This window comes from Meriones unguiculatus (genome assembly GCF_030254825.1).
Source record: "Meriones unguiculatus strain TT.TT164.6M chromosome 13 unlocalized genomic scaffold, Bangor_MerUng_6.1 Chr13_unordered_Scaffold_44, whole genome shotgun sequence".
NCBI classification, from domain to species: domain Eukaryota; kingdom Metazoa; phylum Chordata; class Mammalia; order Rodentia; family Muridae; genus Meriones; species Meriones unguiculatus.
The window spans coordinates 237,744-250,527 of NW_026843651.1; the positions used below are offsets into that span (position 1 = coordinate 237,744).

Below are 12,784 nucleotides of genomic sequence, written 5' to 3' on the forward strand. Positions count from 1 at the left end.
GGGACTACTACAAAAGTAATTGTTCTTGGAGAAAGACAGGAACACTGCTTCTTTCAATATCCCTCTGCTCATGTGCCTTACAAACATTGTGACATATGTTATACGTATTTAAATTACAAGAATAAAGGATTCTGTCATTGAATTAACACAGTTTGTTTTTTGTTCATCATAGAGATGTCATATAGGGATTAAGGTTTCTCCACAACAATATTCTTGACTCTCATAAGCTGCTCCTTTCACTAAACTTTAAAATGTGCCTGCATGAATATGAGTAACAGTGGTTGTTATTAGAAAGTTTTGGACACATACTGATCGCCTATTCAATATGTATACCTCTTAAAATATCTGAGTAGATAAAATGAGACTAAACAGATTGGCAGTTCAACTCAGTAGCTGTAATGTCTATATGATTCAAATGGTATTTTCTGTTACAACATTATTTTATTTTCTTCTATCTTAAGGAATGCCTTGCAAACATAAATCAGATACCTGACATTGAGGTAAATGGAATTGTGAGATTTTAATGATCATCAGTACACTTAAATCAGTGCTTTTTTACATGGTTGCTTTTCTTTAAAACCTCCAGGACACAGCCAGCTGTGCTGGTTCATGCCTTTAATCCCAGCACTTGTGGACACAGAAGCAGGCAGATCTGTGTGATGTTGAGGTCAGGCTGGTCTAACAAGCAAGTCTAAGTCAAGCCACAGCTACACAGAAAAAAAACCTATTTCAAAAACAGAAAATAAAAAGCAGCCAACAAAGAAACAAAAAACAAACTTCTAGGACACATTAAAATTTCTTAAGATTTATATCTGTATGAGTGTGCACATAAAGTTACCTTTTATTACTTGTAGAGCTTTGAAAATGTTCTTGAATGGTATGGTCTTCCCAATTGTAGCCTAAAATAGAGTACCAGAAAATATATATTACTGGAAATATCATGTTATTATTAAAGCAAAACTTAAACCACTATCTTCTATGACCCTTAGAACCATGCCTGATTTATTCACCTTATTCTTCCTCATTCTCAATTGGAATTATAGAAAACGATCAATAACAAAGTAAGACTTGTCTCCTTATTTTAAAAGTGAAAGAAAATTTGCTGTCTTACCTATAGCAGTGAGGTTTTTACAGGTCTCTAGCATCACATCTTTGTAGAGTTGTTTCTGTGAAGGTTTCAGCAAAGCCCACTCTTCTTGGCTGAATTTCACATGCACATCATTGAAGGTCACTGAATTCTAAAATATGCCATGCATTTGTACAACAGAAAGAGTGGCAACAATATAAATTTATACTTCATTGGCAATAGAATCATATAATTCTAGTGCTGCTTCCATGTATTTTCTGACACAGAAGTGCCAGTGTTAGATAGTTGGGTTCTGTGTATCAGGTGAAGGAGGGGAGAAGAAAAAGCCTAAAGGTTAAATCATAAGGAAAACCAAAGGTGTGCTTTGGAAACCTGTGTTAAAGGAGTTTCATTAGTTTGTAAAGCATGAATATGAATTAGACATTAGTTGGGTTCTTGAGTGATCTATGAATCATCTTCAGTTACTTGGGCGAATAGGTCAGGACCCTGTCATGAGACAGGTGGGAGAAAAAAACACATTCATGACATTTTTTTTCTAGCAACAAATGAGATTTGGTTATCAGGGGACAGTGAACAGATGGGTGATGTCAGTCAAAAGACAACATGGCACTGAATATCATGTTTTGACCATGGATCAGAGATGTGGCATACCAGTATATAAAAATGGGGGCTCATATATTTATGTAAGGGAAAGTGGACTACAGTGAATAAATGGATAAAAATAATGTGAGTGGCAAGCAACAATAATCATAGCTGATAACATCATATTTCTGAGTTCCCAGACAAAAGAAAAGGCATAGAACACATGATTATTCTTTGATCATTGTTTTGTATATTCTACTTTCTAAATCATGTATAGCCTATATTTAAAAATAAAGATTAAAACTATTCTATTAAAAAAAAGAAGTGTTAATGTTATCACTAAGTCATTTTAGAAGAAAGCGGAATAACAAAGTTTAACTGTGTCATATCTGAACTTTTTGAATAGGATATTGCTTTGGAATAGTCATGTCAATTATTGTGAACAAAGACAAACAGAGAGAAGAGAGCGAAATAGAATGAGACAGACACACAGAGAGAAATTAACAGATGAACAATACTAAGTACACATCAGAGAAATTTATGAACTAACTACAAAAAATGATGGACAAGCTGGGTGTATTCTGTCATGCCTTTAATTCCATCACTCAGGAGGCAGAGGCAGGTGTACCTTATTGAATTGGATGCCAGCATGATCTATGCAAAGAGTTCTATTACAGACAGACTTATATAGTAAGACACAGCCTCCCCTAAAAGTCAATCAAACAAACACAAAAGATTGAAAGAACTCAGAGATCTTTACTGAAGCTTCTACAAGGAATTACGCATTCACTCTAGTTGTGTATTCATTTTCCAGAAATCTGTACTGCCCTAGCTTAAAGTGCAACTTTAATAAGATCTTACTAAAAGGGAATGCATGTTTAAACAGCTAAAAATAGAAAGATGAAAATATTAGCAATGTAAATGATGATCATAAATAAGCAACATAATGCAGGAGAGATGGCTCAGCAGTGAGGAGCTCTTGCTGCTCTTGCAAATAATTGGGCTCAATTGTCAGTGTTTAACTGGGACCCACTACTATCAATTGCTATAAGTTCATGAGTTCTGAACACGTCATCAGGCTACTGTGAGGATCAGGCATACAAGAGGTTCACATTCATGTATACAATCAAAATACTCATATTCAGTAAAAATTAAAAACAGATCCCAGATGGCAGGGCCGATCACACACTGTGACTGATCAGCGGGGTAACAGAGACTGCACAGTGACAAATTGTTGGAACTGTTGGCCCCCAAACACCATTGACTGTGTTTACCAGGTGATAAGAAACCCACTGATGAGAAAAACAATTGGATTCAACTTCAGAGCACCCAGCTAATCCCTGGAAAATTTCCTGGGCTGTTGTGGCAGGAGTAAGATTTTCAAGCAAATAGACCCAAGAAGCATGTCCTGATCACCTTCCCAGGCTGAACTGTGCACCCCAGGGCACAAAAGACTGGGAGTCGCACTATCAAGAAAACCTCACAGGGAAGGAAGCAAGTGAGACTGACTGAATGTCACCCAATCTATCCCTGGAAAAGGTCCTGTAGACTTGCAGGTGCACTGCAGCCAGCCCTGAGTGGAGCTCCAGCCGCCAGATCCAGGCAACTGTCTCTCCATCACAGATAGAACTGTGTGTGCCAGGGCATTAAAGGATGGGTTTCTGTGTAGGGAGAAAACTCCACAGGGAGGGAAACAGCAGGTCCTAGCTTAGAGTACTCAGCTGACCCCTCCCCCACTACCACCACCACATACGGGAATGTTCTTGGGAAAAGTTCTCAGGTTCCTGTCCAGTAACCAGCTTGGAGCAACAACTCACAAGTGAGTGCCTATGCACTCTACATGCCCACCCCCCCAAAATACAGACTGGGTCTTCCTGTTGGGAGAAAACCCAAAGGACACCTAGCTCCAGAAAAGTTGCTGGTTATCCACAGGCTCCAGACTCAAGCCTCCTGTTGCACACATGAGAGTGCCGCTCACCTCTAGGGTACTGGGATACAAAGGGTCCAAACTTAGACCTACAGAAGCCTAGGTTCCCTGAGATCAACCCCCAGATACTGATCCAAGGGGCAACCAGTTATCCCTAAGTAAACTGACCAAACCATGGGGTACCTAGGCTAAAGCTGCAACTCACTAAATTTATAGTAAGAAACCTAGAAGCAGGGCAGCTGTCTCCAGAACTTCTCTGGGTGAGAGGAGAGCCCCCTTGACTAATACAGACCACAATTACCACTCAGGTCTGTACGTCTGTGGCAATTCCTGAAAAACCTGCCATTCAGTGACTGTACCCCAAAAGCTGAGGAGGCCTCCTTTGGGAAAAATTACCTTCCTGCCAAGGGGATTCTTCATACCACAAGATTCCAGGAAGCACCAGAAACTAACACTCAACACCTAAGATATCCAAATGGGTAGAGTGTAAAATTTCAACGAACAAAAGACACAGCAAAATGGCATCTCCAGAACCCAGTTATCCTGGGGGAAGTAGCCCTGGACACACTAGCGTAAGTGAAATTCGAGAAGATAACCTTACATCTATGCTTAAGAAGAGAATAATAGAGGAAACAAATAAACTATGTAAAGAACTAGAGGAAGATAGTCAGTCTATCAAGATCTGCAAAGAAATGGAACAAGATAAAGACAAACAGATTATGGCCATCCATGAAGAAATACAGGAAGTTCTAGCCAAACAATTTGTGGCCTTTACAGAAGAAATACTTAAATCACTGAAAGAAATTAAAGAAACAGAGGATTGTTCAAACAAACAGCTGAAGGAATTGAAGGAAAATACAGTCAGACAGGTGAAGTAATTCAACAAAACAGCTCAAGATCTGAAGATAGAATTGGAAAAATGAAAGAAAACACAAATGAAGGATATTCTGGAGAGAAAGAATTTAGGGAAGAAAACAGGAACAATAGAGGTAAGCACAACCTATTGAGATGGTTATAACTATAAGAAATGGAAGAAAGAATCTCAACTGTGAAAAACACAATAGAAGGAATCGATGTATCCATCAAAAAATGTTAAATCTAAAAAATTCTTGACACAGATCATCCAAGAAATCCAAGAAAACATGAAAAGACAAAACCTAAGAATAATAGGAATAGAGGAAAAAGATTCCCTCCTACAAGGCCCAGAAAATATTTTCAGCAAAATCATAAAAGAAAAAATCCCCAACTTAAGGGAGAGGTCTATAAGAACACAAGAGGCCTACAGAACACCCAATAAAATAGACCAGAAAAGAAAATCCTCCCACCACATAATAATAAAAACAGTAAGTATACAGAACAAAGAAAAATACTAAAAGCTGCAAGGGAAAAAGGCCAAGTAACATATAATGGCAAGCCCATCAGAATCACACCTGACTTCTCAACAAAGACTATGAAAGCTAAAAGGGCCTGGACAGATATCATCCAGACCCTAAGAGAACATAGATTTTAGCCCAGGCTACTATACCCTCATAGACTCTCAGTATTCATAGATTGAGAAAACAAGATTTTCAACGACAAAAGCAAATTTCAACAGTAACTACACACAAATCCAGTATTACAGAAGACACTAGATGGAAAAATACAACCCAAGAAACCAACTACTTTCAAGAAAACACAGGAAATAATTAATCTCACTACAGCAAAACAAAAAATAGCCAAGCACACAAACTTAGTATCACAGTCAATATCAAAACCAAAGGATCTAACAGCTACTGGTCATTAATCTCTCTCAGTGGACCCAATTCTCCAATAAAAAAATGCAGACTAACAGAATGGATGCCTAAATAAGACCCAACAATCTGCTGCATACAAGAAACACACCTAAGTCACAAGATATTACCTGAGGGTAAAGTTCTGGAAGACATTTTTCCAAGAAAATGGAACCAAGAATCAAGCATGAGTAGCCATTCTAATATCTGATAAAATAGACTTTCAACCAAAATTAATAAAAAAAAGAGATGGGGAAGGACACTTCATACATATCAAGAGAAAAATTCCACCAAGAAGATATCACAATCCTGAACAACCATGCCCCAAATACAAAGGCACCCATGTTTATAAAAGAAACATTAATAAAACTTAAACCACACATAGATCACCATACATTAATAGTGGGAGACTTCAACACCCCTCTCTCAACAAAGAACTGGTTGACAAAACAGAGAAAAAAAGAAACAATATCTCTAACACAGACCATCCAAGAAATCCAGGGGTCATGAATCAAATGGACCTGACAGACATCTACAGAACCTTACACTCAAACACAAAAGGATTTACCTTCTTCTCAGCACCTCATGGAACCTTCTCCAAAACAGACCATATAGTTGATTACAAAGCAAGCCTCAACAGATACAAGAAGATTGAAATAATACCTTGTATCCTATTTGATCACCATGGAATAAAGCTGGACCTTAACAACAACAGAAACATCAAAAAGCCTACACAAACATGGAAACTGAACAACTCACTACTAAATGACAGCTGGGTCAGGGAAGAAATAAAGAAAGAAATTGAAGTATTCCTAGAATTCAATGCAAATGAAGACATCAGATACCCAAACTTATGGGACATGATGAAAGCAGTGCTAAAAGGAAAGTTCATAGCACTGAGTGCCTTCAAGAAGAAATTTGAAACATCTCATTCAAGAAACTTAATGGCTTACCTAAAAGCCCCAGGGGGAAAAAAAAAGCAGACACACAAAAAAGGAATAGATGACTGGAAATAATCAAACTCAGGGCTGAAATCAATCAATTAGAAACAAGTAAAACAATTAAAAGAATCAATGAAACCAAGAGCTTGTTCTTTGAGAAAATGAGGAAGATAGACAAACCCTTAGCCAAACTAATTAAAAGGCAGAGAGACACTATCCAAATTAACAAAATCAGAAAAGTAAAGGGGGAGAAAACAATAGACACTGAGGAAATCCAAACAATTAGGACTTACTTCAAAAGTCTATATGCCACAAAATTTGAAAATCTAAATAAAATGGACAATTTTCTTGATCAATTCCCCTTACCAAAGCTGAATCAAGACCAGGTAAATCAACTAAATAGTCCTATATCTCCTAAGGAAATAGAAACATTCATCAAAATTCTCAGATTCACGAAAAGCCCAGGGCCAGATGGTTTCAGTGCAGAATTCTACCAGACCATCAAAGAAGAGTTAACTCCAGGTCTCTTCAATCTATTCCACAAAATAGAAACTTAAGGAACACTACCAAACTTATTCATTGAAGCCACAGTCACCTTGGTACCTAAACCTCATAAAGACCCAACAAAGAAAGCCTGTTTCAGGGCAATCTCCCATATAAACATTGATGCAAAAATACTCAACAAAATACTTTGCAAACCGAATACAAGATCACATCAAAGATGTTATTTACTATGACCATGTAGGCTTCATTCCAGGCATGCAGGGGTGCTTCAATATACAGAAATCCATCAATGTGATCCACCATATTAACAAACTGAAAGAAAAAAACTACATGATAATCTCCTTAGAAGCTGAAAATGCATTTGACAAAATCCGGCATCCATTCATGTTTAAAGTATTGGAGATATCAGGGATACAAGGCACATACCTAAATATAGTAAAAGCAATATACAGCAAACCTATAGCCAACATCAAACTAAATGGAGAGAAACTTAAAACAATCCCACCGAAATCAGAAACAAGACAAGGCTGCCCAGTATACCTGAGTGACCCCAAAAATTTTACCAGGGAACTCCTAAATCTGACAAATACTTTTAGCAAAGTGGCTGTATACAAAAATCAAGTAAAAAAAATAAGTAGCCCTCCTGTATACAAAAGACAAAAGGGCTGAGAAAGAAATTAGGTAAACAACACCCTTCACAATAGTCACAAAGGACATAAAGTACCTTGGTGGGACCCAAAACAAGGAAGGCACAAACTTGTATGAAAAAAAATTCAAGTCTCTAAAGAAAGAATTACAAAAAGATATCAGAAGATAGAAAGTACTCATGTGCTCATGGCTTGGAAGGATTAACATAGTAAAAATGGTCCTCTTACCAAAAGCAATCTACAGGTTTAATGCAATTCCCATCACATTACCAAAACAATTCTTTACATAACTTGAAAGAAAAATTCTCAACTTCATATGGAATAACAAGAAACCCAGAATTGCTAAAACAATCCTCCATAATAAAAGATCTTCTGGAGGTATCTCCATCACTAATCTTACACTTTTCTGTAGAGCAACAGTAATAAAAACTGCATGGTACTTGCATAGAAACCAATTAGTGGATCAACGGAATCAGATAGAAGTCCCAGAAATATACCCACACACTATGGACACTTTATTTTTGACAAAGATGCCAAAACCATACAATAGAAAAAAGATAGCATCTTCAACAAATGGTGCAGGTCTAACTGGATGTCTATATGTAGGAAAATGCATATAGTTCCATATTTATCACTTTGCACAAAACTAAAGTTCTGGTGGATCAAAGACCTCAGTATAAAATCAGACATACTAACCCTGTTAGAAGAAAAAGTGAGGAAGAGCCTTGAACTCATTGGCACAAGAGACAACTTCCTGCACCAACAGCACAGGCTCTAAGAACAACAATCAATAAATGGGACCTCATGAAACTGAAAAACTTCTATAAGTCAAAGGAAACTGTTATCACAGCAAAATGACTGCCTGCAGATTGGGAAAGGATCTTTACCAACCCTATATCTGACAGAAGGTTAATATCCAGTATTTATAAAGATTTCAAGAAGTTAAACACCAACAAATCAAGTAACCCAAATTAAAAAATGGGGTACAGAGCTAAACAGAGAATTCTCAATAGAGGAATATAGAATGGCAGAGAAACCCTTAAAGAATTGTTCAGCATTCTTAGTCATCAGGGAAATGCAAATCAAAAGCACCCTGAGATTTCACCTTACACCCATCAAAATTACTGAGACAAATAATTCAAGTGACAACTCATGCTGGATAGGATTTGGAGAAAGGGGAACCCTCCTTCATTGCTGGTGGGAATGTAAACTTATACAACCACTTTACAAATCAACCTGACACTTTCTCAGACAATTAGGAATAGCGCCTCCTCAAGATCCAGCTATACCACTCCTAAGCATCATATATTCAAAAGGCGCTCAAGTATACAACAAGGACATCTGCTCAACTAAGTTTGTAATAGCTTTATTTGTAATAGCGGAAGCCAGAAACAGGAAGGTTGGTCCTCACTTGAGGAATGGATACAGAAATTGTGGTATATCTATATGATGGAATATTACTCAGCAATGAAAAACAAGGAAAACATGAAATTTGCAGGTAAATAGTGGTAAGTGGAAAAGATCATCCTGAGTGAGGTATCCCAGAAGCAGAAAGACTCATAGGGTGTATACTCACTTATAAGTGGATATTGGATATAAAATATAGGATAAAAATACTAAAATATGTACACTTAAGGAAGTTAATCAGGAAGGAATATATTGGCTAAGATCCTCAAACCCCAAGCAGAAAGGCAAAGAGGGTGGACATCAGATGAGAGAGAGAACAGGGACAGGACAGGAGCCTACCACAGAGGGCCTTTGAAAGGCACTACCCTGCAGGGTATGAGGCAGATTCTGATACTCATAGCCAAACTTTGGGCAAAGTGCAGGGAATCTTATGGAAGAAGTGGGAGATAGTAAGACCTGGAGAGGACAGGAGCTCCACAAGGACAGAAACAGTTCCAAAAATTCTGGACACAGGGGTCTTTTTGAAACTGGTGCTCCAGCCAAGGACCATTCATGGAGATGGCCTGAAATCCCTGCACAGAGGTATACTATGGCAGTTCAGTATTCAAGTGGCCTTCATAGTAATGGGGACAGGGACTGTCTCTGACAGGAACTTATTGGTCTGCTCTTTGATCACCTCCCCCCGAGGGGGGGAGCAGCCTTGCCATGCCACAGAAGAAGACAATGCAGCCACTCCTGATAAGAACTGATAAATTAGGATCAGAATGAATGGGAGGAGGACCTCCCTTATCAGTGGACTAGGAGAGGGACAGGGGTGGGGAAGACCTAGGGTTGGATTGGGAGGGGAGGAAGGAGGAAGTTACCGGGGGATATAAATTGAATAAACTGTTATTAATAAAAATTAAATAAGAAAAAAGAAAACAGTAAAATGTTGAAAGATTTTTTTAAAAACTATGCTGTTACACATATGTTCAAACTTTGAAAATATTGACTGATATCAGTTATTGCTCCTAAATTAAAAAATATTAAATAAATAAATAAAAAGAAATGAGGAAGAATACTTCATACTCATTAAAGGAAATTTCCACTAAGATGGCATCTGTATTCTGAGCATCAATGCCTTAAATACAGGGACACCCACATTTGTAAAAGAAATGTTAATAAAGCTTAAAGAATATATTAATCACCATTCATTAATAGTGGGAGATGTCAATATGTCACTATCATCAAGGGACAGAGCAATGGAACAGAACTTAAACTGAGAGATAATGACACTAATGGATGTCATGAATCAAATGGACCTAATAGATATCTAGAGAATTTTTTAACCCAAACAGAAAAGAATATATCTTCTTTCAGCACCTCATGGACCGTTCTCTAATACTGACCATACAATAGGTCACAAACCAGGCCTCAAAAGATACAACAAGATTGAAATAATGTCTTGTAGCCTATCAGACCATGATGGACTATAGATGGACCTCAACAATAACAGAAATAATAAAAAGCCTACACACACGTGGGAACTGAACAACTCCCTACTCAATGAAATCTAGGTCAGGGGAGAAATAAAGAAAGAACTTCCTACAGTTCAATGAAAATGAATGCACATCATACCCAAACTCATGGGATGCAATGAAAGCAGTCCTAAGAGGAGTTTGAATAGCACTAAAGGCCTTCATAAGCTATTGGAGACATCCCATACAAGCAACTTAATGGCACACCTGAAAGCCCTTAAAAAAAAGAAGCAAACACACCCAACAGGAGTAGACCACTAGGAATAACCAAACTCAGGGCTGAAATCAATAAATTAGAAACAAAGAGAATAATTCAAAGAATCAACAAAACCAAGAGAAAATCAAATACATAGACAAACTCTTAGACAAACTAAGTAAATTGCAGAAAGACACTATCCAAATCAACAAAGTCTGACAGGAAGAGAAAGAGATAACAGACACTGAGAAAATCCAAAGAACTATTAGCTCTTATGTCAAAAGCCTATATGCCACAAAATTTGAAAAATCTAAATGAAATATAAAATTCTTTTGTTAGATTCCACTTACCAAAGTTGAATCAAAATCGTGTAAAGATATTAAATAGTCTTATACTGCCTAAAAAAATAGAAGCAGCCTTCAAAATCCTTCCAACCAAAAAAAAAAAGCCAAGTGCGAGATGATTTCAGAGCAGAATTCTACAAGACCTTCAATGAAGAGTGAAAACTGATATTCTTCAAATTATTCCACAAAATAGAAATGGACACAACATGACCAAACTCCTTTTGTAAGACAACAGTCACCTTGATAAATCCTCAAAGATCCCAAAATAGAAAGAGATCTTCAGACTAATCTCTTTTATGAACAATGATGCAAAAATACTCAATAAAATAATCGCAAACCAAATCCAAGAACATACCAATAATATCATCCAACATGACCAAGTAGGCTTCATCCCAGGCATGCAGGAATGGTTCAATATATGGAATCTTAATCCATCATATAAACAAATTTAAAAAAAGCACAGGATCATTTTCTTATAAGCCAAAAAAGCATTTCATAATATCCAACAGTTATTCTTGTTTAAAGTCTTGGAGAGACTGGGGACAAAGGCACAGATCTAAAAATAGTAAAGACAATGTACAGCAATCCTATAGCTAACATCAAACTAAATGGAAAGAAAGTTAAATCAATTCCACTGAACTTGGGGACAAGACAAGGCCACACACTCTCTCCAAATCTCTTCAATACAGTACTCAATGTCCTATCTAGGGCAATAAGACAACTAAAGGAGATCAAGGGGATACTATTTGATAAGGAATAAGTCAAAGTATTGCTCTTCACAGATGATATGACAGGTAACAAAAGTGACCCCAAAAATTCTACTGTAGGGAACTCCTACAGTTGAAAGTGGTTGAATATAAAGGTAACTCAAAAAATTTAGTTGCACACCTGTATGCAAAAGATAAATGGACTGAGAAAGAATTAGGAAAACAACACCCTTCACAATAGGCAGGAAAAAAAAAACTGACGTATCTTGGCGTTATCCTCAACAAGCCAGTGAAAAACCTATATGAAAAACAAAACAAAACAAAACAACAACTTCAAGACTCTGAAGAAAGAAATTGAAAAAGATACCAGAAGATAGAAATATCTCTCATGCTCATGGATCAGTAGGATCAACATAGTCAAAATTGCCATCTTACCAAAAAACAATCTACAGATTCAATGATATTCCCATCAAAATATCAACACAATTCCCCCTGGACCTTGAAAGAACAATTCTCAGCTTTATATAAAAAAATAAAAATTCCAGAATAGCTAAAATAATCCTGTACAATAGCAGATCTTCAGGAGGTATCCCCACCCCTGCTCTCAAGCTCTACTATAAATCAATACTAATAAAAACTGCATGGTACTGGAATAAAAACAGACTGGTGGATAAATGGAATTAAAGTGAAGGCCCATAAAAAAACCACACACCTATGGACATTTGATTTTTGTCAAAGAATCCAAAACCATGCAATGGAAAAAGGACAGCATCTTCAAGGAAATGTGCTGGTCTAACTGGAGGTCCACATGTGGAAAAATAAAAATAGATCCATATTTATCACCCTGCAGTAAACTAAAGTTCAAGTTGACCAAAAACTTCCAACATAAAACCAGATACACTAAATCTGTTAGAAGAAAAAGTGGGAAAGAGCCTTGATCTCATTGGCATAGAAGATAACTCCCTAAACAGAGTACAAAGAGCACTGGCTCTAAAATCAACAATTAATAAATAGGATTTCATGAAATGAAAAGATTCTATGAAGCAAAGAACTTTGTGAATAGAACAAAACAAGAGCCTACAGCCTGAGAAAGACCTTCTCCAACCCTACAAACAACAGCTCTATAAAGAGCTCTATAAATAACAAACAAAATATA

At 37.0% G+C, this 12,784-nt stretch overlaps 1 long non-coding RNA gene across 1 annotated transcript; it reads right to left on the reverse strand.

Moving 5' to 3' along the window:
- Window positions 1-203: 203 nt before the first annotated feature.
- On the reverse strand, window positions 204-1,240 carry LOC132651283 (uncharacterized). The gene is made up of 3 exons (XR_009589047.1): window positions 1,112-1,240; window positions 839-899; window positions 204-707 (listed from the first exon to the last, which is right to left on the reverse strand). It is a non-coding gene; the product is annotated as an uncharacterized LOC132651283 (long non-coding RNA).
- Window positions 1,241-12,784: the final 11,544 nt, after the last annotated feature.